The sequence below is a fragment of the Oryctolagus cuniculus genome, chromosome 5 (assembly GCF_051225735.1).
Source record: "Oryctolagus cuniculus isolate XC-2025 breed Fujian yellow rabbit chromosome 5, ASM5122573v1, whole genome shotgun sequence".
NCBI classification, from domain to species: domain Eukaryota; kingdom Metazoa; phylum Chordata; class Mammalia; order Lagomorpha; family Leporidae; genus Oryctolagus; species Oryctolagus cuniculus.
The window spans coordinates 75784615-75810441 of NC_142871.1; the positions used below are offsets into that span (position 1 = coordinate 75784615).

Here is a 25827-nt window from a genome sequence, read left to right on the forward strand (position 1 = left end):
AGGCTAAACACCTGCCCTTAGAATTTAATTTAAATGAACAAAAAGAGCTTGATTATCTTTGGAAACTAAGAAAAAAATAGTATAGGAGCCAGCGTGTAGTGCAGCAGGTTAAAGCCCTGGCCTGAAGCGCCAGCATCCCATATGGGCACCTGTTCTAGACCCAGGTGCTCCATTTCTGATCCAGTTCGCTGCTATGGCCTGGGAAAGCAGTACAAGATAGTCCAAGTCTTTGGATCCCTGAACCCGCATGGGAGACCTGGAAGATGCTCCTGGCTCCCGGCTTCGGATTGACATAGCTCTGGTCATTGCAGCCAGTTGGGGAGTGAACCAGTGGATGGTAGACCTCTATCTCTCTCTCTTTCTCTCTCTCTCTCTCTCAGCCTCTCCTCTCTCTGTGTAACTCTGACTTTCAAATAAATAAATAAATCTTTAAAAAAATAGTATAATCAAACAAGAATATTTCCATATAACATGGTCTTCATAACATGGTGCAAAGTCCAGAAATTAAGAATTTATTCAGGCTTAGTCTATGTAGCTGTGCCACCCTATACAAGTCACTAAGTGTGAGTATATCAGTTAATTCTTGCAGACTTTTCTTCTGTATAAAGATAAATAATGCTACTTAAATTTTCTAACTTAAATGTCCATTGTAAGGCTTAAATGTATAAACAGAAACCTTTAAACTCTTTAAAATTTTAAGAAACTTTTAGTCCTGTGATATAATACTATCAGTCATGTTTGATGAGGTAGACAAATTCTCATCTTAATTCTATAAAGGTATTGCATTTATTTTGGAAAGCTTATTGAATTATATTATATTAAAATATGCCATTTATGTAATGCATAAGGTCAATCATAATGATTTTCAAGTGGCTGTGCCTATATGAGCACTAAGACAGAATTGCCAAAGGATCAGGGTACAAATGGCTATATAGGGAATAAAATTAATCAATAATTTTTAAGTAGTTTATAAAAATGCATTGTTAAAAATGAAAATTTGTGTGAGGTACTTTTGTAATCATTAAATTTTGTCATTAAAAGACATTCTGAAATTTAATTAAATTAATTAATTAATTTATTTTAAAGGTAGACAGAACTTCAATGTGTTGATTTACTCCCCCAAATGCCTATAAAGGCTGGTACTGGGCTAGGCTGAAGCTAGCAGCCAGGAACTCGATCTAAGTATCGTACATGGCTGGCAGGAACTCATCATCTGCTGCCTCCCATGATACACATTAGCAGAAAGTTGAATCAAGAGAGGAACCAAGTCTCACACTGAGGTACAAATATATGGGATACAGGCATCCCAACTGGCTGGCTTAAGTGCTTTGCCAAGCAACTTACCCCAAGAATACTTCTTATGGCAAATAAACAGAAGAAATGTTTAAGGATTTGAGTAAATACACAAAAAATGGCAAAATGTACTTATAGTATAGTAGAAAGAATTAGACTATATATGAGAAGAATCTTCCAAATAGCAAATTTATCCAACTTCTCCTTTGGTTAACACTACTATGATGCATTTGTCAAAACTAAGAAAAATAATATAATGATGTTAATTTAACTGGAGACGTCAATCAATTTTCCCAAGTTTACTCACTAAAGTCATTTTAGTCTTCCTTTCCCTTCCTTCCTTCCTTCCTTCCTTCCTTCCTTCCTTCCTTCCTTCCTTCCTTCCTTCCTTCCTTCCTTCCTTCCTTCCTCCCTCTTTCTTTCTTTCTTTCTTTCTTTCTTTCTTTCTTTCTTTCTTTCTTTCTTTCTTTCTTTCTTTCTTTCTTTCTTTCTTTCTTTCTTTCTTTCTTTCTTTCTTTCTTTCTTTCTTTCTTTCTTTCTTTCTTTCTTTCTTTCTTTCTTTCTTTCTTTCTTTCTTTCTTTCTTTCTTTCTTTCTTTCTTTCTTTCTTTCTTTCTTTCTTTCTTTCTTTCTTTCCTTTTATTTAATGAATATAAATTTCCAAGGTACAGCTTATGGATTACAATGGCTTCCCCCCCCATAACATCCCTCCCACCCGCAACCCTCCCCTTTCCCACTCCCTCTCCCCTTCCATTCACATCAAGATTCATTTTTGATTCTCTTTATATACAGAAGATCAGTTTAGCATACATTAAGTAAAGATTTCAACAGTTTGCTCCCACACAGAAACATAAAGTGAAAAATACTGTTTGAGTACTAGTTATAGCATTAAATCTCAATGTACAGCACACTAAGGACAAAGATCCTACATGAGGAGTAAGTGCACAGTGACTCCTGTTGTTGACTTAACAAATTGACACTCTTGTGTATGGCATCAGTAATTTCTGACAATACTTCCAAGTTACAGTAGGTTTACTGAGTTGTAACCCCCTTGGGAGTCTAGAAGAACATGTATTTGATGTTAGAAGAATTTTGCAAACTTTTCCAAAGTGGCTAAGCCATTTTGAATTTCCATTTGCAAAGGAAGAGGGTGTTTTTTGCTCTTTATGCTGACCAACATTTGGCTTTGCCAGAGTTTTTAAAACTCCCATTTTACTTTATTATTTAAAAATCTTTAAACAGACATGAAATTGTACCTACCTATGAGATACTGTACAATATTTCAATACTTGTATGAATTGCATAATGATGAACCAGGACAAATATTTCAACCAGGGCTCACTATATTCCAAGCCAAAGGTGATAACTTTTCTATCCTCCGACAGGAGCTCTGCCAAGGAAAGGCATAGGGGAATGGACATGATATGGAGATTCTAAGTCTGGCTTTAAGTGTTGTTAAGGAACAGTATCTCCTGATGCTCTGAATTTCTTTTTTTAATTAAATATTATTTATTTTAAAAGTTTATATTTAAAGTATAATACAAATTTCATGTGTCTCATGTATTCTGATTTAGGAACAGAGTGATACTGCCCTGAATTTCATAAATTATAGTGATACTTCTGATTACAGAAGGACTTACTTTCTTCTGAGGAAAAAAGATTGGGCTCATTGTCATGAGTACTTACTGCTTAGTACTTCTTAATTCAGAAACAAAGCATAGTATCTTAGCCTTTCTCCTCCTTTTCTATTATGTAGTAATGTGAACACAAGTAGTTCATATCTGTGCAAATATTTTCTTCTCTGTTTTTAGCTTATTAAAGAATATATGCATGCATATGAGTGATTTGGTGATATAGGTGTTATCTAGCCAAAAACAAGAATTTGTTTTAAAGGTAATTAATATAGAATGAAAATAATCGAAATTTATTAATGCAAATTATATTTTCAAAAATATATTTCAAGTAGAGGATGGAATAGTGATTATCAGAGCCTGAGTAGAATATCAGGGAGGGTGGGATGGAGAGATAGTGAGTAATGGATGCAAATGCAGCTGGATAGGACGAACAACTTACAATGCTCTTAGCACAGTACAACAAGCACGATTAACAGTCAATCACATATTCCAAACTAGCTCACTGAGGATTTTTGAATGTTCCCTACAAAAAGAAATGATTGCGTCTGAGGTGACAGATATGCCAATTACCCTAATTAGATTATTACACATTGCATACATGTGTTGAAATGTCACACTATACCCCATAAATATCTCAATTAAAAACATATTTCAAGAATTTTTAATACCTAAACATGTCTATGTTTCTATTTATTTATTTCTCTACAAAACTAAAGAATAGTAAAGATATTTCTGAATATTATATATAACATTTGTAAGAAAAAATTAAACACCAGGTGTATATTATCCTACCACAATGGACAATTAATTTTAGTACAGTGTTAGATCTAAGTCTACAGAACATGTCTCCAAAAAAAGATAACTTTCTGAAACTATTCTACATCTTGGATGACTTTTAGCTTGTAACTTTCTGAAATAAACTAAGTTACAAATTCTAATTGAACAAATCTCTTCCAGAGTCAAACTAGAATGATAATTAAACACATACTTACAATGTAGAGGACATATCACGGAAAGTACAAAGACAGTTGTTAAACCATCCCACTATGTTATTAACTCCTTTAGTTATTACATCTTAAACCTGTTGAGAAGAGAGAAATAAAGAAGTATATTAGTCAAAGGTACTAGGTAGGTGTACTACACATGAGGTTAAATAATCAAATAAAAAATTTAAAATAACGCATCTTATAAACATAGATCTTTATGTAATATATGTCCTCTGTTTATGTAAACTTATGATTTCTTTCAATTTTGGATAAACTGCTTTTGAATCACTTAAAATATTATAATATACAGTGAGGTAAATGTTATCAAAAAGAATAAATGCTCCAATAGAAATTCTAAGAAAGTAAGTGTATCTTGATAATTAGATATATTTCATGGTCTGTGTTTTTTGATTATTTTCACTTACAAAATTGTGTCTACAGTACAAGCAACAAAACCAAAAATTAAACAAAGTTACTAGATCGTCTAAATATTTATGAATAACTGTATACTGAGCAAAATAAAGATCAAATAATTACATGATTTGTCTAAATGTATTTCATTTCATGTTAATGTGCCAGCCAACAGACATAATTAGTAAAATTGGAGGCAAATGTTTAAATTTTTATTGAATTATTTATTCCATAATGAATAAGGATTAGATTTAACATAAAGTAGGAAATTGACCCAGTGGGATTCATCATCTCAATGCAGAAGAAATATCTCTAAATCATGGAATAACTTGGAATAAAATAAAGACACATATCTTTTTTTTTTTTTTACAGGCAGAGTGGACAGTAAGAGAGAGACAGAGAGAAAGGTCTTCCTTTTGCCATTGGTTCACCCTCCAATGGCCGCCTCAGCTGGCGCACCGCGCTGATCCGATGGCAGGAGCCAGGAGCCAGGTGCTTCTCCTGGTCTCCCATGGGGTGCAGGGCCCAAGCACTTGGGCCATCCTCCACTGCACTCCCGGGCCACAGCACAGAGCTGGCCTGGAAGAGGGGCAACCGGGACAGAATCCGGTGCCCTGACCGGGACTAGAACCCAGTGTGCCGACGCCACTAGGCAGAGGATTAGCCTATTGAGCCGCGGCGCCGGCCTGACACATATCATTTTCACGCTACAACTGTGTTATAGGGATTTATTCCTTGTCAAAAATATAGCTTGGTTGTAGAACATATCCAGTTATTTGCTTATCCTTAGAGGTCACCAAAAGTACTTGTGAGGTTTTCTGCTCTTATTACACACACTCACACACACACACACACACACACTCACACACACACATGCACACATATTTTGTTCCAATTTTATGCCCAAAGAATTGAAATTTTTTTACTTCTTCGAATCACTAGATTTTTAAAACAAATCCACTCTGATTTTTTGTGGAATTACATATGGGTTTGGATTATGCTTCATAAGAAAATGATTTCATTTTTCACTTCGGTTGGTACTTTCTCCCTATTTAAGGACCTGCCACTCCTTTATAGTTTGTTATACTTACAATAATATAAACACGGAGAAATAAATAAATAGATATATCTTGTTTTTCAAATCAAATATCTCTTAATTATTCCTTTCTCAAATGTGCTACATGGGTGGTTGAGACTCAATAGCTTAAACTGTAGCCAGCTGCCTCCTAAGGTCTGCACTGGTAGAAGGCTGGAATCAGGAGCTGGAGGCATGCATCAGAAGCACTTTGATATGGGAGGCAGGCATCTTTAACTGATAGGCTAAACACCTGTTCCTGATTAAAAATTTATAAGATCATTTCAAATATTCTGAGGACAGCAGAGGGGAGAGCCTGGAAGCAGGGGCCAGTTCAAAGGCTACTGCAGTAATTAAGTTGAAGGATGAGGGAAGCTTTGGATTTGGATAGGCAGAGACATACGCATGCTTTGAAGAAAATATGAGTATAAAGTCCTATTCATTAATTTCATCATTTCATAAGCAAATGCATTTTGAAACATCATCTTGGTGTAGGTTAATTTGAATAATTAAAATCAGCTCTTTCTGTAGAATATTTAGTAGATTTTGGTAAAATTTATCAAAGGGGGAAATGTGGAGACACATTAGTTTTATATAATTATCTCCAAATATTGTTGAAACAGCTGAGTAAAGATAGGGTAAACAATGAAAAAATGACTATCTTTTGTAGAAATAAAAAGAACAGGGAAGTAGCCAAATAAAGTATTACTTATAAACAAAATAAATTTTCTAATTCTGTAAACAGTAGTGTTAGAAACATCCCAGATATGTCAACAGCTTATTTCTATTAATAGGAGAAAGTCCCTTTATTCAACTCACCAGATGTAAGGGACACTGAATTTTGAACAAATAATGGCAATTACTGGATGTCATTTATAGTAATAAATGAGATTTGCTGCCAGAAAAGGTCATGGAGCCAATCCCTGTGGCCACACTTTAAGCATAATTTTATGGCTTCAGAATTACTAGCCTGGGTCTTTAAACTCTCTTTAATTCAAGATATATGTTCTGACATGCCTTCTATGTAACAGGGAACTGGTAGGTACAATGGCTAAAAGGATTTCTAACACACTTTCCCTGCCCTGAAAGAGAAATGAAGAGATTTTGTACAAAATGTCTGACTGGGAGCACAAATATAACTGCATTTCCTTTTACTTGGTGGAGGTTAATAGAAAAATAAAATAGAAAATATATATATATACACACACAGAGAGATAGAGATATGAGAGAGAGAGAGAAAGAAAGAGAGAGGGAAAGAGAGAAAGAGAGAAGGAAGGAAGGAAAGAGAAAGAAAGAAAGAAAGAAAGAAAGAAAGAAAGAAAGAAAGAAAGAAAGAAAGAGAGAGAAAGAAAGAAAGAAAACGAAAGCAAGCTCCTATCCACTAGTTTACTCCTAATTCCAAATGTCTGCAAGGGCTAGGCTGGGTCAGGCTGAAGCTGGGAAATGAGAATTCTGTCCAGACCTCTCTCACATGAGTTGCCAGACTCAACTACCTGAGCCATCACTGATGTCTCCTGGGATCTGCAGTAGCAAGAACCTAGAGCTAGCAGTCAGAACAATTATTAAATCCAGGTACACCAACGTAGAACTAGGCTGGGTTAATTGGTGTTTTAGCTGCTAGGTCAAGCATCCCTCTATAATGCAAAATATAATGAGGAACATGCAGAAAACAGAGGAGATTAAGTCAAGACCCAGTATTTGAAAAACTCTTTGCCCCTTTGGCCATTGGTTTTGTTGAGAGCTTAAACTTCATTAATGCTTATAAAAACAATAACTAGAAATAAAACAATGTGCACTACATACATGCATAGTTTCAAGGAACATGTATGTATACACATATATAATGTATATCTCATAAAATTGCTTTCTCATTCAATGATATTAACAACTTTATGAGGTAGTATTTTTCCAGTTTTAGAGATAAGGAATATAAAACACAAAGAGGTTAAGCAATTCGCCCAAGGTCAACCAGCTTATAAGTAGACAGGAACCCAGTTATATTGATTGATTCTAGAGCCTATTAGCCCCATTCTGGGCCCCACATGTCTACCTCATATGACCAACACAGTATGCCATAAAGTGTTCCTTTTGCATAATCTACCCATACACAGAAAACATTTATTTCTCTCACAGTTCAAAACTTGCAGAACAATTTAGGGAAACTTGTGAGCATCTCCCTTTGGTTCATAGTATTCCATTGCACATGCTTCCTGGAGCATCCATTTTACTCAAAGATTTGAGGGGCCAGTGTTGTGGCTTAGCAGGTAAAGCTGCTACCTGCAATGCTGCCATCCCACCGGTTCGAGTCCCAGTTGCTTCAATTTCAACCCAACTCTCTGTTATGGCTTGGGAAAGCAGTAGAACATGGCTCAAGTCCTTGGGCCTCTGTACCCATTGGGGAGACCAAGTAGAAGCTCTGAGCTGATATGGCATCAGATCAGGTCAGCTCTGGTCATTTCAGCTATCTGAGAAGTGAACTAGCAGAAGGAAGAACTCTCTCTCTCTCTCTCTCTGCCTCTCTGTAGCTCTGCCTTTCAAATAAATAAATAATTGTTAAAAAAATCATTTGAGAAGACAAAGTGAATTCTAAGAAGCTATATCATAAATAAAATGCACAATACAATATAATTTTGAAGATTTATTTTTTTAACCAAAATCCTTATGGAATCCTGCAGGTGATAGGTGTTGCTCTGGCTATTGAGATTGAGACAGTTGTCCTTGCGCATTTATAGTTGCCTTACACTGGCTAGTTTGCAAAGAAAATATATCTTTCTTAACATATATATGGAAAATCTTTAAAGAAATACATTTGAGGAATATTTTTGCATTCAGGTACTATAGAAAATAGATCATGAATACCTTGTACTAGACCAGCTTTTAGTAATTCTGTGTGTTAGGAGCCAAATGGCCAACATTTTAGACAACATAGGCCAAGAGGCAAAATCAAGGATGCTCTGTAAGGATTCATATATGAGAGTACTGAAAAAAGTTTGTGGAAAAATGAAATTAAAAGATGTGTTTATTTGGGTGCCAAAGACATTTGGAATACATGCATGCAAAGGGGTCTTCAAAAATTCATGGAAAATGCATATTATGAGAAACTACACATGGACTTCAAAATATCTGTGTTATACCATTCTGCTATTGCAGTGTGAAAGCAGACTTCAGTAATGGTTAGTCTATAAAATTCTGGCTTAGATTATAATAAATACTTTTATTTTTAAATTTCTCTGAGATACAGAATTAAAAGTGTTTTTTTTTTTTAAATCTTTCAGTTGAATCAAAAGGGTTAAGCACTCATCCCTTCAATTCTCTAGCTCTGAAGGGATGTTGAAAAATTAATCCAATGAATGATAAGCCCGGGCATGTGATGTAACAGGGTTAAAAGAAACAGATGGGTCAGCAGCGTGGGAGCTTCTGATGAACAGAACAGGGTTGAACTCCAGGTGCTGTTCTCAATGACTGGTTCATTTATTGCTTATTTAGATGGTGATTTGTTTTCTGATTTTATGTCTTAAGATCCACTTTAGAAGAAATATCTGGAAAATGTGAGATAGGAAACAACATCAAGATAAAGACTGTAGGGACTGGGGTTGTGACGTAGTGGGTAAAGTTGCCACTTGTAAGAACAGCATCCCATATGGGCACCAATTCATGCCCTGGCTGTGCAACTTCTGATCCAGATCCCTGCTAATGGCCTGGGAAAAGCAGTGAAAGATGGCCCAAGTACTTCAGCACTTGCCACCCATATGGGAGACCCAGATGAATCTCCTGGATCCTGGCTTTGATCTGGTCCAGCAGTGGCCATTGCAGTCATCTGAGGAGTGAACCAGCAGAAAGAAGATTGTTCTGTTTCTTTCTGTAACTCTGACTTTCAAAAATTAAATAAATCTTATTTTTTTTAGAAAAAAAGATAAAGTCTGGGGCCAGCGCCATGGCTCACTTGGTTAATCCTATGCCTGTGGAGCCGGCATCCCATATGGGCGCCAGGTTCTAGTCCTGGTTACTCCTCACCAGTCTAGCTCTGTGCTGTGGCCCAGGAAGGCAGTGGAGCATGGCCCAAGTGCTTGGGCCCCTGCACCCACATGGGAGACCAGGAAGAAGCACCTGGCTCCTGGCTTCGGATTGGCGCAGCTGGCTGTAGCAGCCATTTCGGGGGTGATCCAATGGAGGGAAGACCTTTCTCTCTGTCTCTCTCTCTGTCTCTCTCTCTCTCTCTCTCACCATCTATAACTCTACCTGTCAAATAAAAAAATTAAAAAAAGATAAATACTATATATATTTGCATCCATCATCATTCACATCCTTTCAGTGGGAGATATCTCCTGGGACTGTATTTGCGAAAATAGGCCAGGGACAGATGGCTGGTGATACTTCTTACTTCATTATATTTTCCTTTTTGTCTCTGGTAGTAACAAAAATTTGGGGGGCATTTTCCTTTTTAAGCACTTGATGTTAAGAATGTTTAGGGAGAATGATCCAGGGAGGTGAGATAAAGGAGGATTTTTGGTAAGCTGTTGCTAACCTCCCAACACCTATCCCTCTTCTAAGTTTTGACAAAAATGGAGATGACACTGCAAAGAAAGGGAGGGAGGGAACAGAAATTGATTATTTTTATTGGGATCACTGACATTGAGTAGCTCAACATATGACATCTGTATCCTTAATTAGGCTGCCAGAACTCTGGGGGCAATAAAAGGTGGTTCAAGTTTTCCTTCTCTGAGCATTGGACAAGTTCCTCTAGAAGCTGACAATCAGTGAACAGGTCTTACCAGTGCACTGCCAACCTAGACATTGTTAGTGCCAAAACTGTTAGGATTCCCGATCTGTCACCTTGAATCCTGGGTTCTAAAACTCTAATAGATATAAAAATCATCTGGGTGGCTGTTTTGAACACAAATTCATAGAGGTTATCTGCAGAGATACAGATAAATGGGTATTAATATTCAGAATTTCCATATCTAAAAATGCTTTTACCAACCAGAGGAATTTGTTTGGAGATCATGCTGTGAAAAATTACAGATCAGCTCCAGAGTGTTCAAAATAATTGAGGTAGAGGGACTATAAAAACCTACTTATTTTAAATGCTTACTAAATTTTGTCTTGACTATAAATTAATTGTATGAAAAATACATGTTTCACTGTGAATTTTAATTATAAAACATAAACTGTGCTTTTTTCTTTTAGATTAAAATCTCTTTAAAATCAAAATAATAGAATATCACATAGTTTTCTTGGCATTAATAAAAAAGAAATGCTAACCATAGGGAAATGTCAACAAGATATTTTGTACCACTAAATCTTGCAACCTAATTTAGAGTAATGTATTTTTTCTTTCTAAAGTTGTGTTAAAACTGATGAGAAATTTTTAAAATTATAATTTTTTATTCAAGTGACCTTCACAAACAGATAATGAAAGTTCTGGGAAAGAAAAAAGAGTCAATTCCAATTTTAGCTACAATTTCTGCATTAAATACAATTATTAGAGCTGTGTGTTGTGTGTTGATAGTTTAAGATTTTCAAATATGCCAGTTATTGAAAAAATGAAATACATTATATTCTTCAGAATGTAGGACAATTTTACCACAAAGTTGTGCTCTGACTCATTGCATATAAAGCAAAATATTTTGCTTTAAGAACCATTTATCTCTTTTTGAATCATTTTAAAACATAAAATCAGCATTTTAATAGCCTGCAGATCCATATTCTCCTGTCCTTAACTCTTCTAAGAGTTGAGTGTTCCATGATTGTGAGTGGATACTGACTATACCAAGAAGGCACAGAGGAATCTAGATTAACTCACATAAATTTCACTGAAAGGAACTCTACTTTGTTCTTATTTGCTTATCTTCATACTATTTTTTATTTCCAATTTATTTTATCTTTATAAAGAGAGAAAGACAGATGGAGAGAGAAAAAGAGAGAATTCTTCTACCTGCTGGCTCACTCTTCAAAAGCCTCCAACAACTAGGGCTTAACCAGGCTGAATTCAGAAGCAAGTAACTAAATCCAGGTCTGTGATGGGGATGGCTGGTATATAAATCCTTGAGCCATGAACCTCTGCTCCCAGGACTTGAGTTAGCAGGAAAGTAGAAACAGAAGCAGAGGCAGGACTCAAATTCAGGCCCTCCTGTATGGGATGCAGAGGTTCTAAGCAGTGTCTTAACTGCTGTACCAAATGCCCATCCCTCATTTGCTCTTCTAAGTCACACTTAGAAAGTATTTGGGAAGAAATGAAATCTCTAGGTAATAAAAGAATTTGCATTTGTGTAGTATTCTGTTGCCAAAATTTTTACATCAGTTACCTTCATATCCTTCATATATGGACCATGAATGGAAAATATATCAACCTATATCCATGTTAATATGGAGAAATTAAATCAAACTGTGAAGTCATTATTCATACAATTTGGTCCAAAGAAAATATCTAAACATTTACCATTGAAATGAAAACAGTAGTTCAGGAAAAGTAAATAAAACATACAATGTAAATTTTTTGTGTAAGATCCAGCAATACCACTGCTGGATATGTATGCAAAGGGATTGCAGCTGGTATATCAAAGGGATATCTACACCCCCATGCTCACTGCAGCAGTTTTCACAATAGCTAAGATGAGAAAGTAACCTAAGTGTCCATCAACAGATAGATGACTAAGAAAACTTGTAATAAATGGATGTAATTGGAGGACATTCTGTAAAGTGAAATAAACCAGTCACAAAAAAGAAAATACCATATTATTTCATTTATATGTGATATATGAAAAAGTGGATCCCATAGGTGCAGAATAAAAATATAATTACCAGAGGCTGCAGCAAGAGGAAGGGATGAGGAAACAAAACTATTGATCAAAGTACACAAATTCCCAGTTAGACTGGAGGAATTAGTTTTCATGATCTTTGGTACTGCATGGTGGCCATGATTAATAATAATGTATTAGATATTTCACAGTTCCTAAAAAAACAGCTTCTTAACATTATTACCACAAAAATGAAGTTAGTAAGGTAATAGATGTATTAAATGATTAGACTGAATATTTCTAGAATATATATACATGAAAACATCATTTTATCCGGTAAAATACGTATAATTATTATTTTTCAATCAAGAATAAATAAATCGGCCAGCACCGTGGCTCAATAGGCTAATCCTCCGCATGCGGCGGAGTTCTAGTCCCGGTCGGGGCACCGGATTCTGTCCAGGTTGCTCCCCTTCCAAGCCAGCTCTCTGCTGTGGCCCAAGAAGGCAGAGGAGGATAGCCCAAGTGCTTGGGCCCTGCACTCCATGGGAGACCAGGAAAAGCACCTGGCTCCTGGCTTCGGATCAGCGCGGCGCGCTGGCCGCAGCAGCCATTGGGGGGTGAACCAACGGAAAAGGAAGACCTTTCTCTCTGTCTCTCTCTCTCTCACTATCCACTCTGCCTGTCAAAATAAAATAAAAAAAGAATAAATAAATTCCTATAACATTACTTTTCATCTTGTAGCTGATTCTTTCTGGTGAGTAGAGAGATCAGTATATCTTCTACCTTAAGTTTGATGACGATCAGGAGTTGGGAGCTCTGGACAGACAGTAGTTATTGAGGATGTTCTGATCCTTAGTGGTATATTTATTATTTGATTCATTTTTGTTATAAAGTCTTCCTTTAGAAATGCAAATTAATACTAACTTTATCTAATTTTGATACAAATTGATTTAGTAAAGTAATTTAGTTACCTTTCTGAACACTTAGCTGAGGTCAGCTACTATTGTGATTGAATTATGCCTCCCAAAAAGATATGTTTAAATCTTCATCTCTAATATTAGTTTCCAGTATTTGAATGGGAAAAAATTGTGAAAATAAGGTCTTTGCAGGTGGAATCAAGTAAAGATGGAGATGTTGGTTTGCTTGACTGTAGTAATCATTCCACAATGTATACATTTATCAAAACATCATGTTAAACATTTTAGATATGTACAATTTTTACTTGTCACGTATACCTCAGGAAAGCTGGGAAAATGGTGAGGTCATTTAAAATGGTCCCCAAATCCAATGGCTGTTGTTCCTATGAGGACAGAGAGATTTGGTGATATAGACTACACAGAAAGAAAGCCATGGGAAGACAGAGATAGAGAATGGAGTTATTCTTCTGCAACTCAAAGAACAACGAGGATTTCTGGCAACCACCAGAAGCTAGAAGAGGCGAACAAGGATTCTTCCTGGGCATTTGGAGAGTCTGGCACTGCTGAAACTCATTTTGGACTTCTAGTTTCCCAACTTGTGAAAGAATAAATTTCTGTTGTTTTAAGCTACTGGTTTATTATGCTAATTTATTGCTATTACTATACTAATTTGCTGTGCTAACTTATAATGGCATCCCTAGGAAATTAATATACCTTCTACAGATTTAATTTGGATGTAGGTAAGAGTAATTGTGGGTTGATGCAGGATTGAGTACTTGCATCCCTACAAGGCAACATGAGATGTCTGTTCTCCTAGGTGATGGAAACTGAGAGCAAAGAGGAAGAAGACAGTGTCTAAAAAATACATCTATATCTATGCAGATACCATTTATCCTGAGTGAACTTAAAATTATCTTAAATAATGCTGTCTCATAATGTTTTTTTAAATGTTCTACCTCCTCCACTTCCACCCACTCCAGTGTTCAGGACATTCTTAGTTTGCTTCTTCAGTTGATGTTGCAAGGGTGAACGTCAGTAGTGTATGTATCTGTTAGTGACTGGCATTTTCCAACAGCCTAAAGCTTTGGTCATAAATGAGTGAGTCTAGAACCAGATGATTCCTCTCTTGGCCCTGCTCATTCCAGCCTTTCTCAGTTCCTCAAAGTATCTCCCCAGCTCATTATGTAATCTGTCCTGTCTGATATGGTATGTCACCCATTCAAATGTAGTTGGAAGTACAGGAGGAATATAATCTCAAACTATCCTTTTTGTCATAGTGGAAAAATGTTTTCCCTTCAAATTTGGTATAGAGGAGGAAATCACAATTTCTTTGTGATATTTGACATAGACATTAAACACAGCAACATCTATATCTTAAGATGTAACTCCATTGGTCTTCAAATTCAATGACTGTTAAACAGTTACAAGCCAAGTTATAAACTTAAGGCCATTCACATATACAAGTCTTAGTTAAAGACGATTGTGTTATACCAAAGTATTTCTCAAAAGTGGGCTCATTGTCTACTTGGGGCAGCTTTGAGAGGAAGAAATTATAGGACCTCTTATAAAGAACACTTGACTCCAAAAATCTTCTTGGTCAAAATCCCTAGAGCAATGATAGATCTTAGAATTCAAATATGAGAAAAAGGAAGCAGAAATAGAAAACTACCTCTGTAAGACATAAGACATCATATCAGCTTATTTTGTTTAATTAATGTGAGATTTTTAAAAAACTTAGATGAATTTAGTGCTTTATTTGTATGTAAAGATTTCTGATATGTATTTTTTACTTTGTCGCTGTAATGACTATGGTTATTATGTTATTCTTTGAATATCTATGTCTCATTAGCATATATTTTTTCTATAAATAATGATCCCTGCAAGAGCAACATTATGCACTTCCATGTAAACATGTGAAATTCAGAAGAATTTATCTGCATACTGTTGGAATGAAACACCTAACTACTATATTTTGAGATTTTACACACACACACATACACATACACAAATACCCCTAATATGATATCAAATGAACAGAAATAGCAATTTATTATTCAAATATTTCTTCACAAACAAAAATTTTCTGTTCATCATAGGCATAAAAGATTTGAGTTTCTGGAGGCCATGAAGAAAAGGAGAACCTGTGATTTCTTTAGTAATATAACTGGACATGCAATTAAATGTACATTTTTATATTCTTAAATTTTTTCTTTATTTTCTCTTAAAATTATTCTTGGATTTCTTTCAGTAAAACAAGATACATACACATATATTTGCGTGAACCGAAAAAGATTAATCAGAAATGCACAAATTCAGAATTGCTTTGGAATTAAGAATATTCAGATTAAAAACTGGAAGCAGGTGGGATAGACATCTGACTGAGTGGTTAGATTACCAATTGGGACACTCACATCGCATATCTGAGTGCCTGGCTCAAGGGTCAGCTACTCCAATTCTGATATAACTTCATGCTAATGCATATTCTGGAGAGGCAACAGATGATGACTCAGAGCTTAGAGTGGGAGAGTTCTGGGTTCCTGGTTTCAGTCTGGCTCAGCCCTTTTTATTGCAGGCAAGATCTGTCTGTTTCTACATCTCTGCCTCTTTGTCTATCCACCTTTCAAATAAAACACAATATAAATAAATTATTTAATTAAAAAATTTAAAGTGATAAATGATTAAAGGAAAGTATTCAGTTTTGTCTAAGAATTAATATTTGGTTAAGATTATATGCAGTGACACTGAATAGAAACCCCAGTGCCATCTTTAGCCCTCTTGACTTCCATTTTCATTCAACAATTAGGTTCTACTCCCTAGCTCTTTTTTTTTCTTTTTTCTTTTTTTTCTTTTTGACAGGCAGAGTGGACAGTGAGAGAGAGAGAGAGACAGAGAGAAAGGTCTTCCTTTTGCTGTTGATTCACCCTCCAATGGCCGCAGTGGCCGGCGCGCTGCAGCCGGCGCATCGCGCTGATCCGAAGCCAGGAGCCAGGTGCTTCTCCTGGTCTCCCATGGGGTGCAGGTCCCAAGCACTTGGGCCATCCTCCACTGCACTCCCAGGCCATAGCAGAGAGCTGCCCTGGAAGAAGGACATCCAGGACAGAATCCGGCGCCCCGACTGGGGCTAGAACCTGGTGTGCCAGCGCTGCAAGGTGGAGGATTAGCCTATTGAGCCACGGCTCCGGCCCTACTCCCTAGTTCTAATATATCTTTCCCTTTCTTTCAATTTCATTTCTATTGTAACAGTCAAGATCCTCTTCACGTACATTACAATTTTACACTTACTATGTTGTAAGAGAGAGAAGGAGAAGAAGGGGGGGAGAGAGAGAGAGAGAGAGAGGTCTTCCAGCCACTGGTTCACTCCCCGGATGGCTGCAATGGCCAGAACTGCGCTCATCCAAAGTCAGGAGACAGGAGCTTCTTCCCGGTCTCCCAAGTGGGTGCAGGGGCCCAAGTACTTGGGCCCTCTTCTACTGCTTTCCCAGGCCATAGCAGAGAGCTGGATCAGGGGCCCAAGCACTTGGGCCATCTTCTACTGCTTTCCCAGGCCATAGTAGAGAGCTGGATCAGAAGTGGAGCAGCCAGGACTCGAACCGGTGTCCATATGGGATGCTGGCACTGCAGGCAGCAGCTTTACCTGCTATGCACTGCGCTGGCCCTGAAGGGCTTTAAATTTTAAGCCCCATCCTTACTCTAGGCATATCTAACTTCACACTTTGTCTTAACTTTTTATCACTGAGGTCTGGACTTAACCCACTACACTACAACGTAGGCTCCTTTTGCTCATGTTACTTTGACAGTTATGAAATCAGGACAGGAATTTCCCTTAGTGGTTAGGATGCCCATGTCTCACATGGGAGTGCTTGGGTTTGTTTCCTGGCTCTGGCTCTTGACTCTAGCTTCACGCTAATTCAGGTGTGAGAAGAAGCAGGGATGGGTCAAATATTTGGGTTCTTGCCACTCATGTGGGAGACCTAGATTAAATACTTGGCTCCTGGTTTGTTGTGGACTCAGTTCAACTCCAACCATTGTGGGCTTATGGGGGCGAACTAGCAAATGGGATCTCTCCCACCCCTCCCCTCCCCTCTCACATCTCTCTTCCCAAGCTTCCCCTCCTCTCTCACCTCTACCTTTACCTTATCTTACCTTACCTTACCTTACATTACCTTACCTCCATTTCTACTTCTCTTTCTCCCCTTCTCAAATAAAAAAGTGAAATTCTGCTAATCCCTAATACACAATTCAAATCTTATAATCCATTTTATAAAATTTCATATTTGAATCCTCTGTGCTCCCATCATGTATTTCATATTGATGGCAAACTATTTCCCGTATTTTGCTTTCTACTACAATGAGTGAGTTCCCAATTTTCTGTTTCTTTATCAGATTATATGACTTGAGGATATGACTATACATTATTTATGCAGTATCCTTGGGGCAGGCCTAGAACAGTACCTTCAACATGATATTTTTACATATAGATATTTATAAATGTTTTCAATTCAAAATAATCATTTTTAGTAAGAAATAAGAAACATGTTCGACATGCTTTAGTGTGCTCATTGTTATTACAAATTGTCCCCCAGTTTTCCCGAAAATGTTACTTTCCATATAAATCTAAATGGATAAAGATGTAAGAAGAAAATAATTTTCTCCTTTGGTATTGCATTGCAAATAAATGGAATCAATTTTCACTCAACTTTAGCATTTGCAAAATGAACCAACACGTAAGAGGATTTACTGATATTGCATTGACCTTTCTGTTGCAGACTACATGCAAATCTCAAGGGCTAGCTTAGAGTTCAATTAATAAAGATTGCCCATAATGTACAAGGTCATTTTGTTCTCCTTCCATTGAGTTTTTCAATCTATGGTAGGAACTAATTATTCAACCTGTGTTCAGGAACACTGGATATTTATTGATGATGGCCTCCTTATAGGAACTTGGCTTTGCAGAAAATGGATCTGTCTCTGACCATTAAAAGATATACATAAAATAATGACTCCTTACACTCTAAGTGCATTAATAGGTTTATTATTTTTAGGCAAGAAACACAAAGTCCAGCATAAATTTTATATTCCAGAATGCATATTCAGGAACACTGATTTATTGCATTTTATCATCTTAATATGGTTTCAATGTAAGCCCTCCAAGTATTAGGTCTATGAATGGAACCAATGGCAACTGTTTTCTCTGAAGAGTGTTAATGAGAGACTGTTTCTGACATTTAAAAAAATACAAAAGATGCAATATAAAAAGAATAAAAAAGGAATAACCACAATAACATGTACAGTTTTAGATTTAAAGGCTGAAATTATCTTTCTGTTATAAAACCGAGTCACAATTCCATATGTGCATGAAACTAAAATAGTAAATTTTTTTAAGTGAGACACAAGGAGATGAAGTGACTCTTATGTTTCCCCAAGTTGTTGTGAATCATTTTTTAGTGATCAGCTCCCTATAGTAAGTTCAGAGAAAACGTCAAACTTTATAAAGAACTCCATATCCTAAAGTAAAATATGAGACTGTCTATTATTTACTCAGCAATTTGATGAATATTTACTGACTAACTCTTCTGCACAATGCTGCAATAATGCAGAGATTAAAAAAGTACAAACTCATTCTCCAAGGACTTCACGGTAGTTGGGAGACAGGTACAAAAGGAAATAAGATATATTAAAGTAAGAACTATAAATTTTACATAAAATTTTTACATAAATCTTATGGGAAAGCAAAAGAGATGTAAACAATTGAATTTCAGAGAAAGACGTTGTAGAAGATTCAATGACTCATCTGAATCACACAGATTTCAATAAAGAGCTTGAAATTATGCCTAAGATTTTCTTGTGGAGGAGATAAATATACAAGAATACTTCAGAAATGTTTGCCCCAAAATAAACTTAACTTTTAGTTCCAGTTTTCCATGAACTTCTTTGAAGTATCCTTGCATGTGGGTAAGCTAGCTAAGGAGTATGATCAATCTTTAGCTGAAAGATATTTCATATTTTTTGCAATTCTAGTTTATGTCTCACTGTCAAACTGCAGAAAGTCTTTGGTTTCTATTATTGAACCTCTGTCTATGTTATTTTAAAAATTAATAATTTTATGACATGTTAGGCTTATTTAACAAATTTGGTGATGATTCTAACTGGGGAGTTCTAGCTGCTATGTCATATAATAGACAAAGAAATTCAGAGATTATACAGTGGATTGAAATGACAATGGAATTTAATAGTACAAATACAGAGTTAGATTTGGAAGTCTACTGAGGAAGCAGAGAAATGAAAGAACCTAGCTTGTCAGTCTTTCAAGTGGAAAGACTCTAGAGTTTGAGCTAAATTGTAGGTCATGTATGATAGTAAAGTTGCCTGGGATATTAATGGAATTTTTTAAGATTTCATTTATTTATGTGAAAAGGTAGAGTTACACACAGAGAGAGGGAGAGACAGAGAGAAGGTCTTCCATCACTGGTTCACTCCCCAGATGGCTGCAAAAGTTGGAGCTGAGTCAATCTGAGGCCAGGAGCCAGGAGCCTCCTCTGGGTCTCCCAAGCAGGTGCAAGGGCCCAAGTAGTTGGGCCATCTTCCATTGCATTCCCAGGCCATAGCAGAGAGCTGGATCAGAAGAGGAAAAGCTGAGACACTAACTGGTGCCCATATGGGATTCCGGCATCACAGGTGGAGGCTTGGCCCACTACACCACAGCTCCAGCCCCATTAATGAAATCTTGAACAATTTAACAAGAACTATACATTCAGAAAAGGCTGACTTTCACCTATTAATCAATAATATTGACTACCAGAGGCTGGTGATCCAGGTTTTGAAAATTTTGCTTTACAATAAACAGTTGACAAGATGGGAAGTGTTTAGAAAAGGAGAAGCATTAAGCAGCAGTTATAGGCAATAAATTAGATAGTCTGCCCTTGAGATTCTCTCACATTAGTACAGAGTTCTTTCACCTGGGGTCTATGGGTGGGAACTTCGAAGGTCTGTGCTCCTCTGGAAAAATCATATGCTGGCGCTATGGCACAGCGGGTTAATGCCCTGGCCTGAAGCGCAGGCATCCTATATGGGCACTAGTTTTAATCCTGGCTGCTCTTCTTCTGATCCAGATCTCTGCTATGGCCTGGGAAAGCAGTAGAAGATGGCCCAAGTTCTTGGGCCCCTGCATCCACATGGGAGACTCGGAAGAAGCTCCTGGCTCCTGGCTTTGGAAGGTGCAGCTCCGACTATTGCGGCCAATTGGGGAGTGAACCATCAGATGGAAAACCTCTCTCTCTCTCCCTTCTCTCTGTGCAACTCTGACTTTCAAATAAATAAATAAATCTTTAAAAAATGGTGGTTTTAAATTGTTTAAGGAGCACAGAAGAGTGAATATATTCACAGACATACAACGATAAAACACACAACGATAATATTGTATGTGGGATATTAAGCTTGGGAGGAAACGTGAACTTTATTTTTTTATTATCCTGGATGCAAGAAGTAGAGCTCTGTTGAAGCAGATATCATTTCCTTGGATCCCCTGTCTTCAGAATTTTTATTTCTGGTAGTGAGGAGGAGGAGACAAAGCTGGTTTAATGTGCTATTTATAGAATCCCTGATTTAAAATTTCTTCATGGATTATGAAATTGAGTATGGTCTATCTGAAGGATTTTGTTTTTGTTTGTGTCTATTTTTGTAACATTCATTGAAAATGAACCCTTTTTTTCAGCTTCTTTACACCACCAGAGTACTAGAAGACACCTTATCCTATATTTCCTCCCTTATATACTTCACTCATTAAATCATTCACTCATGCACCAATACTTTAAAAGCTTTCTTTCAGGGGACAGTGTTGTAGTATGGTGGGTTAAATCACCGCTTGTGATGCCAGCATCTCATATTGGAGTATTGGTTTGAGTCCTGAATAGGTCACTTCTGATCCAGCTCCCAGATAATGCACCCCAGAAGGCAGTGCATAATGGACCCTGCCACTAATGTGGGAGACTTATAGTTCCTGGCTCCTGGCTTTTGCCTCCCAAGAATAAGCTATGTGACTATTTAGGGAGTGAACCAGCATACGGAAAAATCAATCTCTTTCTCTCTCTACTAACAAATAATCTTTAAAAATAAAAATTATTTATTTTATATAGTGCTTGTCTGGTAAATAATAAACAAACAACCTTCTTAGGAAAGGGGTTGAATTTTAATATCTACTGCTTTCTATGGAGTAGATACATAGACTAAGGCCAATACCAAGCTATGTACATTTGCTGTTGACAGCAGAATTAGAAGAGGCTCTACTATTCTGTGATTCCAAGTATGTATTAGGTGCCCAGGTTTAAAGAGGACTACAGCTGTTCCCTTTCTAGTGATGAAGAAGAGTTTGCACATGATTAAAAAAAATATCATCCTCTGTAAATTACATATTGGTTATACCTATGTACCTGAGGAGCTGACATAGGTGATTTGACCTTGCATCCTTTGGGCAAATGTTATCCAGTCAGTATTATGATTCAGATATGGCTTTACAGTCCTCCAAGCCTTCAGGTGTTCATATTTGACCACTATTGTGACATTAAGGGATGGAAAGTTAATATAACAATGAAGTTTAGAGGTGGAGCCTTCAGGAGATGACTAGAACTAGATAGGTTCAGCAGGGTGTAATTCGATAGCTGAAATCTTGTGGCTTTGTAAAAAGAGGGGGAGACACACATAGAACATAAGTATGCTCCACTCTGTTTCTTGGCATGTGATTGCACATGCTGCCCCAGGACTCTGCCAGAAAGAAGGCCATTACCAGATGTAGGGTTGACATTATACCTCCAGAACTATGAGTCACAATAAACCCCTTTTCTTTAAAAAGTAGCCTGCCTGAGGTATTTCCTTACAGTAATGTAAAGCTTACTGTATAACCAGAAAGAGAATTATTTATCTCTATGAACCTCACTTTTCTTTATTCATCATGAGGAGGCAGAATTTTATTTTATAAATATTTGTTCAGTGCCTATTATGTGCAGAATTGGAGATAATGTTGTGTACAAATGAAATAAAAATGTCTGCCCTCTTTAACATATATTCCAAAGGGGAGAGTTGAACAATAAAAAAATAAATGAATGAAAGTTTCAGTATACTAGACTATCTTCAATTCTGGGGATAAAAATAAGGAAAACAGGTGGCAAGTGAATGGCATTGTAATTTTCAATAGGAGAGTCAGAAGAAGGTCTTGGGAAGGTGAACTTTGAGAAAAAGTTTTGAGTGAGGGAAAACGCCACACAGATGCATGAGACTATATTATAGGTAAAGAAAACAGCAAGTAAAAAGTTTTTGAGTGATGAGCATACTTAGACTGCTGGAGGATATGGGAGTAGGCCAGAGCAGTGAGAGTGAGTTCAAGAAGCAGAGATGATAGATGAGAAGAGAGACATTCAGGGAGTAGGTGGGTAACACCTTTAATCAGCTTTAATCAGTGAGGTAGGAAGTCATCTAAGTTTATGAGCAGAGGAGTAATGTGACCTGATTCACATTTTAAAATAGTCACTCTGCTGCATTAAATATAGTCCACAGGGAAGCAGGGTGCTAATACCATAATTGAGATGAGAGATCTTGAAGGCTTGGAACAAGGATCAGAATGCTTGGGGTAAGAAGCAGTAAGATTCTGGATAACTTGAGGACCCAGCAGAATAGATTTGATGGCTGAATGGATGATTGAGGGAATGGGAAGAGTCAGGATTCCTCCAATCTGAGGATACTTCACAATTTTCATGCAAAGCTGAAATTAAATTGGCACCAAAACCTTTGGGTATCCATACACAGCTTTAGTCATTATATGTATAATGTATAAAAGTAAGCATATTCACATACTTTGGGAGTTTCCTTGCCTCTTAGGCCTTGGTACTGGATGCAGCTGCCATTTACAGAGCTAACCCAAGTTCAAGGGTGATGGTGATACTTCCCATGTTGTAGGTCACACATTTGAGATGGGTATTAGGTTTCTAAGTAGCGACATTGTATGGATCATTGAACTTGTGACTCACAAGACTATGGCAGAAATTCAGGCTGTATAGATTTTGATCATCAGAGTATAGATCATAGTATCAACAAACACACATAGTGCTGGGCATTATTCTATTCCCTTGCGAAGATAGTCATCATTTAATGGCTCAACAGCTCTATGACGTAGCTACTGTTACTCCTGATTTCACAGATAAACTACTATAGGTAGAGATAGATCACTAGCCCTTCAAACAAAATAACCAAACTGGGATTCAAAGACACATAATCTGTACTCTTAGTTCAGCATGGTATTTGATAAAATCATCAACAAAACGACCACAAAGGCAAGAGAAGGTCTGCATTTACAGGAGAGAAAAATGAAGAGAATCAGTAAAGTTAGATTACAAAGGAGATGCCACTGACATGCAAAGGAAACAAGAAATGTATCCTGGAAGATAAGTGAAGAAATGCTTTGAATTTCCAAAGAAGAATCAACTTAGTGAATTGCTGCTGTAATTCATGGAAACCGAGGATTGAGGACTGAAACTATTCCTGGATTGATCAAATTAGCAGTATGGATATGCCAGACAGTAACAGCTATAGTGAATGGTGGGGCGTGCCCTGGTGGGGTACATTTAAGGGAGAGATGGAATACTGGATTCAGTCAAGGAGTGTAGACATCTCTAATGGAATTTTCTGTAAGGAGGAGCAGAGAAACTGGAGGGAAGAAATGAAAAGAATGGTAGTGATGATAATAAATAAACATTGAGAGCATTCAATGAAATTTGTGATGTGCTGAACCAGGAATAAACAAAGAGAACACTCATTAAAAGTGAAAGGTTATTAGTATTACCATATTACATTATAATTATTACTGCTTATTCTCTGTGTGTATCAAGTGTATGTGTGTTTGTGTGTGTGTGTGTGTGTGTGTACAAAAGGTTAAGAGCAGACATGATATTTGAACTACTATATAAACAAAAATTAACCATATAGCACAAAAAGGACATGTATGCTCCAGGCAAAGAGTACAGCACAGGGTAAAATAGGGTATGGAGTGTTATTAAAACTGTCTTACTGTCTGGTACCAGATCTCAGTGGAAATGCTCCCAACTTTTCCCCATTCAATAGGATGTTGGCTGTGGGTTTTTCATAGATTGCTTTGATTGTATTGAGGAATGTTGCTTCCAAACCCAGTTTGCTTAGAGTTTTCATCATGAAAGGGTGTTGTATTTTATCAAATGCTTTCTCGGCGTCTATTGAGATAATCATATGTTTTTTCTTCTGCAGTCTGTTAATGTGGTGTATCACATTGATTGTTTTGCGCACATTGAACCATCCCTGCATACCAGGGATAAATCCCACTTGGTCTGGGTGGATGATCTTTCTGATGTGTTGTTGCATTCTATTGGCAAGAATTTTATTGAGGATTTTTGCATCTATGTTCATCAGGGATATTGGTCTGTAATTCTCTTTCAATGCTGCATCTTTTTCCAGCTTAGAAATTAAGGTGATGCTGGCTTCATAGAAAGAATTTGGGAGGATTCCCTCTTTTTCGATTGCTCTGAATAGTTTGAGAAGAATTGGAGTCAGTTCTTCTTTAAATGTCTGGTAGAATTCAGCACTGAATCCATGAAAAAAGAGGTATTCAGTCCTATTTTCTGTTGCAGATATCCCTTCTATTAAATGTCCTACTTATTAATAAACTTAATTTATTAGCTCTTTATGTGATTTTTTTGCATTTATTGCTAAGTTCAGCATATCTATCCCTTCCTTTTCTCTTGAGATGCTCCATTTTAACTTCTTTAGTTCTTCTTTTTTAAAGATTTATTTTATTTATTTGAAAGACAGAGTTACAGAAAGAGGTAGAGACAGAGAGGTCCTCAATCCGCTGGCTTACTCCCCAGATGGCCACAACAGCCGTAGCTGCGCCAATCTGAAGCCAGGAGCCAGGAGCCTCTTCTGGGTCTCCCACACAGGTATCGCTCTAGGACTTGGGCGATATTCTGTTGCTATCCCAGGTCATAGCAGAGAGCTGAATCAGAAGAGGAACAGCTGGGAGTAGAACTGATGCCCATATGGGATGCTGGTGCTTAAGGCCAGGGCTTTAACCTGCTGTGCCTCAGCGCCGGCCCTCACTCCTTTAGTTCTAAAGGGTGCTGTCAATCATAGCATTTATCTTCACTCATTCAGGTCAAGACTGCTAAACCAATATCTGACTGCACTGATCACATGGGAAAGATAGAGGAGCGCATAGGATAATTAGAAGAAAGAAATCTCTTTCAAAAAGATTGTAAACAAAATAAAAGAATCCTATGAAAGAAAGTGATTGTCATTTCATTCATCAAATCACTACATAGGTGGTCAGAATTTTAGTGTGTCAAAAACTGTGCTAGGGCCGGCGCCATGGCTCACTAGGCTAATCCTCCACCTTGCGGCACTGGCACACCGGGTTCTAGTCCCAGTTGGGGCGCCGGATTCTGTCCCAGTTGCCCCTCTTCCAGGCCAGCCCTCTGCTGTGGCCAGGGAGTGCAGTGGAGGATGGCCCAAGTACTTGGGCCCTGCACCCCATGGGAGACCAGGATAAGTACCTGGCTCCTGCCATCGGATCAGCGCGGTGCGCCGGCTGCAGCGCCCTGGCGGCGGCAGCCATTGGAGGGTGAACCAACGGCAAAAGGAAGACCTTTCTCTCTGTCTCACTCTCTCACTGTCCACTCTGCCTGTCAAAAAAAAAAAAAAAACAAAACAAAACAAAAAACTCTGCTAGGTATGGGGGACACACTGGACAGCTGGACAA

At 37.3% G+C, this 25827-nt stretch overlaps 1 protein-coding gene across 2 annotated transcripts in view; it reads right to left on the reverse strand.

The window, feature by feature from the left end:
• The window catches only part of FUT9 (fucosyltransferase 9), a 219567-nt gene that overhangs the window by 104024 nt on the left and 89716 nt on the right, over positions 1-25827 (reverse strand). For both annotated transcript variants that reach the window (XM_070073763.2, XM_070073764.2), the window contains one exon: positions 3919-4007. The gene's annotated coding sequence lies outside the window, so the exon portion shown is untranslated. The remainder of the gene's footprint in view (positions 1-3918; positions 4008-25827) is intronic.